Below are 6,000 nucleotides of genomic sequence, written 5' to 3'. Positions count from 1 at the left end.
GCCTATTCTATAATTACTTTATAGAACCTATAGTAGATTAACTTCAAATTTGTTATTACCATCTTCAAAAACATGAGAAAAGTATAGACTTAAAAATTATAGACCAACACTTGTCAATTCTACTGAAAACATCTAATATTCTAGAGAATAAAAGGCTTTTGAGAATTCCCAAGTATATGCCTCCATATAACCATCTCTGGAACATGAAATAAAATATAACTAGAAAAAGACCCCTGGATACCCACTGATGATATAAATCCAGGACTACAGTGCTTTATAGAGTTAATTAAATTCTCTTTTCAACTTTTGCCTGACCTTTTTTTCCCTCTGATAAGTAATTTTTGTACTGGATGAAAAGCTGAGAACAAATGGCTTTTCCTCCGCTGCAGAATAAACAGTACTGTGTATACAGAGGCTGCCTCCCGTCATGCATCCAAGTCTCTGCTGAATCTCACCTCTATCTCCAGCTGGTTTCCATCTCAGAAACCAGTTTCTTTAGAAACTGCCTCATTTTCTCTCCTCTTCCATCACCTTCACTAGCAGGTGACTTTTGTAACAGACACCTGTTAGGGTGTCTCAGCAAAATTATAAATTAACATTTGCTATGGACTTTCAGGGTTGCATGTAAACAGCAGTAATTAACACCAGATGTCACTCGACTATCTTTACTTGCCACCCCCTCTCCAACTGCCTCAATTAGGCCAAATTATCTCTCATCAGGAATATGGCAAAATGTTCCTGCTGCTTCTGCCCCTGCCCTGTACACTGTCCCTGTCCACTGTATGCTGTTGCTAGGATGAGTTTTCTAAACACAAGGGTAACTGGTAACAGTTATGAACATTCGTGTCATAGTTATATGTCAGGAATTCACATTATTTTTGCTCCTCACAATCACCAAGTCAGATAGGAATAGTTATTTCTATTTACCCAAGAAACTGAATTCAGAGAAATTAAGAAAGTTTCAAAGACCACAGGGTTATTAAGAGCCAGAACCCGGGGCCGGGCGCGGTGGCTCAAGCCTGTAATCCCAGCACTTTGGGAGGCCGAGGCGGGTGGATCACAAGGTCGAGAGATCGAGACCATCCTGGTCAACATGGTGAAACCCTGTCTCTACTAAAAATACAAAAAATTAGCTGGGCATGGTGGCGCGTGCCTGTAATCCCAGCTACTCAGGAGGCTGAGGCAGGAGAACTGCCTGAACCCAGAAGGCGGAGGTTGCGGTGAACCGAGATCACGCCATTGCACTCCAGCCTGGGTAACAAGAACAAAACTCCATCTCAAAAAAAAAAAAAAAAAAGAGCCAGAACCGGGATTCCATCCCAGATCTCCATGGCTCCAGAGCCCATGCCATTCCCACTGCAGCTGACTGGACTTCAAGATCAGGCTCAGGCTCTCTAGGTTGATGTTCCAGGACCTTCAAATATCTAGTCAATTCAGCCCTATTTCCTGTCAGGCGCCCAATACTCTCTCAACTCCAGACATACCAAATACTTAACATCCCTCTTCGTGCTTCCACACCCTAGTGAGCACTACTGTCTTACCTGAGATAACTTTTCTCCAAACTCTTTTCTTTGCCCAGTTTGCTCATGATAGATTTAAATCAAATGGGTTTTTTGTAATCCCCACCCCCTGCCAGCCACTCCCTCCCACAGCGCTCACAGAACCAACTAAGCAAAATCCTGGCACACCATACGTCACCCTGTCTTCTAACCTGCTGTATCCTACAGTAAGGGGTGGCACTACTGGCAGCACAAATGATTTCAGATGGCATGTGGATACCACATTAATAAACACTGAATCACAAAGTGAGAAATTTACTCTGTTTCCAGGTCTCTTTCTTTTTTTTTTTTTGAGACGGAGTTTCGCTCTTGTTACCCAGGCTGGAGTGCAATGGCGCGATCTCGGCTTACCGCAACCTCCGCCTCCTGGGTTCAGGCAATTCTCCTGCCTCAGCCTCCTGAGTAGCTGGGATTACAGGCACGTACCACCATGCCCAGCTATTTTTTTTGTATTTTTAGTAGAGACGGGGTTTCACCATGTTGACCAAGATGGTCTCGATCTCTTGACCTTGTGATCCACCCGCCTCGGCCTCCCAAAGTGCTGGGATTACAGGCTTGAGCCACCGCGCCCGGCCCAGGTCTCTTTCAAGCTCTCCGATGACAGTGAGGAAGGGTCAGTATGGTACTGGTATATTAAGGTGGTGATTAACAGCATGGCCTCTGGAGCCAGACTGCCTGGGTTTCATCTCTGCTATACCACTTAACAGCTGAACGGCTTCTCTGTGCTATATCCCCCAGATCCCAACACACAGCCAGGCACACAATAAAAATTTGCCAAATGAATGAGTTCAGCAAACATTCTTAGAACACAATCAGTGGGAGGCACTCCTAAGGCTTGACAGAGGACAGATGCCTTGAGAGTTCATGAACCTGAATCCAAGAGAGATGTATACAGTCTAACACAGTGGTTCTCAAAGCTGGGTTCTGGGATTAGCCTCAGCATCACCTGGGAACTTGTTAGTAATGCAGATTCTCAGACACCACCCCAGATTTACTGAATCTGAGATTCTGAGGGTAGGGGCCCAGCAATACAGCTTTTACAAGCCATACAGGAGATTCTAATGTACGCTCAAGTTTGAGCATCACTATCTCACAGGACAAAGATGCAGCTGGAAGACAGGCAGGGCAGCATCCAGAGAGCACAGAGAGGAAAGAGCTGCTCACAGGACATCTCTGTATCAGCACAGGCCTGCAGGTGGAGACACTACCAGGAGGCGGCACGAGGGTTCTATCTTGTCAAGACGGTGAAATGATTGGTTTCTTGTGGATCTGTCATCTGCCAGGCAGGAAATCAGGCCATCTGGGTTAGGCTTGGCTCTGCTACTCATCAGCTGTATGATCTTGAACATGGCCCCTTTAGGGGCTGCAGTGAGGGTCCTGCCCTTGGGTAGATCCCCACACGTGGCGCAGGACTCTCCCAGTGACTCATCTCTACCTTTATTTCTACTTCACCAATAAAATGAAAGCAATGTGAAGAGAACATCCAAAGAACTCCATCCCATCCATATCTCCCACCAGCCAACATGTGCACTCACACGCTCAGGCTCCCGACTTCTTATCAACACCCCAGCCATGCTTCTATCCCAGTCTAAACCCCCTCTGTGTTACAAGCCAACCCTTCTCACCCATTCAAGGATATTGCTACTGAAAGTCTCCCTTCTCCCACATCAATATTTTTCTCTACGGGATTGTCTCAATCAGAAAGAGTTGTTTTTCCCACTTTTGTTCTCCTTGACAGCAGAACTCCTTGGAAGCGTTGTCTACCAGCCGTCCCCAGTCGCTCTCCTCACCTTCTCTCTGAAGCCCACTGCGGCCAGGCTTTCTGGCGTCTCACCCTGGCAGCCCTGCTCCAGGGAGGCCACGAGAGGCCTTCGTGCTGTGAAGTCCAGTGTGTAACCGAAAGCCCTCGTTTGACTGGGCTCTTTGGGAGCACTCTTTCGTCAGCCCTCCTCCTTCGCACACCCTCACTTTACTTCCAGGTACCAGGCTCTTAGTTTCCCTCCTACTTTACTGGTCCCTCCTTCTTAGTTTCCTTTGCCAATTCCTCTTGTTTTCTCACAACTCTTTTTATTACTATTGTTATTTTTTGAGACAGAGTCTTGCTCTTTTGCCAAGGCTGGACTGCAGTGGTGTCATCTCGGCTCACTGCAGTCTCATACTGCTGGACTCAAGCAATCCTGTTGTCTTGGCCTCCCAAGTAACTAGGACTACAGGCATGCACCACCATGCCTGGCTAGTTTTTGGTTTTTTTGTTTTTTTTTTTGAGACGGAGTTTTGCTCTTGTTACCCAGGCTGGAGTGCAATGGCGCGATCTCGGCTCACCGCAACCTCCGCCTCCTGGGTTCAGGCAATTCTCCTGCCTCAGCCTCCTGAGTAGCTGGGATTACAGGCACGCGCCACCATGCCCAGCTAATTTTTTGTATTTTTAGTAGAGACGGGGTTTCACCGTGTTGACCAGGATGGTCTCGATCTCCTGACCTTGTAATCCACCCACCTCAGCCTCCCAAAGTGCTGGGATTACAGGCTTGAGCCACCGTGCCTGGCTTTTTTTTTTTTTTTTTTTTTTAAATCTAATAGAGATTCACTATGAGGCTTTGCTGTGTTGCTCGGTCCAGTCTCAAATGCCTGGCCTCAAGCAGTCCTCACACCGTGGCCTCCAAAAATGCTGGGATTACAGGTATAAGGCCCTGTGCCCAGCCTCTCAAGCCTCTTCATGCTGAAGCACCCTAAGGCTCAGTCCCAGATCCTTTCCTCCTTTTGTCATACTCATTCCCTTATGACTTCATCCAGGCTCAAGACTGTAAATATGGACATCTCTCTGCTGACAGCCTCCAAACACGTATCTGCAGCCCAGCCTCCAGAGGGCCTACTCAACATCTTCCTTTAGATGATTAACAGATTTTAAGCTAGACATGTTCAAAATGGAATTCCTAACTGTCAAATCTGTTCCATACTACCTTCTCCAGCTAAATTAACAGCAACTCCATACTTCTTTTTTTTTTTTTTTTTTTTTTTTGAGACGGAGTTTCGCTCTTGTTACCCAGGCTGGAGTGCAATGGCGCGATCTCGGCTCACCGCAACCTCCGCCTCCTGGGTTCAGGCAATTCTCCTGCCTCAGCCTCCTGAGTAGCTGGGATTACAGGCACGTGCCACCATGCCCAGCTAATTTTTGTATTTTTAGTAGAGACGGGGTTTCACCATGTTGACCAGGATGGTCTCGATCTCTTGACTTCGTGATCCACCCACCTCGGCCTCCCAAAGTGCTGGGATTACAGGCTTGAGCCACCGTGCCCGGCCAGCAACTCCATACTTCTTGTTGCTAGGGGCCAGAAACTTTAGTCATTCTCAACGTCACTTTCTCTCCTATCTTTCATCCAGTTGTCCACGGAAATCTTGCCGGTTTACCTTCAAGATGTATCTATCGTCTGCCCACGTCTCTCCACCTCCAATGCTGCCACCACGTCTGGACCAGCATGAATGAACGACTGGCCTCGACCTCCCGGGCTCAAGCCATTTTCCTGCCTCAGCCTCCTGAGCAGATGGCACTACAGTTGCACAAGGGCACTCAGCTTACAATACTTTCTGACAGGTCTTCCCTGCTTCCACCCTTGCCCCCATATTCTGTTCTTAATACGCAGTTACTTTTTTTCTTTTCAGACAGAGTTCCCACTCTTGCTGCTCAGGGTGGAAAGCAAGGGTGTGATCTTGGCTCACTGCACTTCTGCCTCCCCGGTTCAAGCGATTCTCCTGCCTCAGCCTTACAGGCATGTGCCACCATACCTGGCTAATTTTGCATTTTTAGTACAGACAGGGTTTCTCCATGTTGGTCAGGCTGGTCTCAAACTCCCAACCTCAGGGGATCGGCCTCCCAAAGTGCTAGGATTACAGGTGTGAGCCACCTTGCCCAGCTACCGTTACAGTTTTTAATTTTTATTTATTTATTTATTTATTAAGACAGTGTTTCACCATGTTGGTCAGGCTGGTCTTGAACTCCTGACCTCAGGTGATCCACCCGCCTTGGCCTCCAAAGTGCTTGGATGATAGGCATGAGCCACCACGCCCGGCCCAGTTAACAGTTTTAAAATGGAAGTCAGATCATGCGATGCCTCTGCTAACTCAGCAAGGAGTGATTCATTTCGCTCACGGTAAAGTCCACAGTCTAACAGCCTACACAGCCCACACAGCAGCTACTCATCACCTCTGACCCCTCCTCCTCTTCCCAGCCATAGTGGGCTCGGTGCTGTAATGGCCTCTGCCTGAAGGCCTTTGCTCTAGCTGTTTCATCTCTACAAAAGCTCCTCCTCACAGATCCCAGTGCCCAACCTTTACCCACTTCAGATCTCATCTTCTCAGTGAGACCTACCCTGACCAGCCTTTCCTCACCCCCTAACCCCACTCTACTTTTGCTTTTCCCCACACATATACCATCTTCTAACATTCT

The sequence above is a fragment of the Saimiri boliviensis genome, chromosome 11, assembly GCF_048565385.1.
Source record: "Saimiri boliviensis isolate mSaiBol1 chromosome 11, mSaiBol1.pri, whole genome shotgun sequence".
Taxonomy (NCBI): Eukaryota; Metazoa; Chordata; class Mammalia; order Primates; family Cebidae; genus Saimiri; species Saimiri boliviensis.
This window is presented reverse-complemented; position numbering follows the sequence as displayed.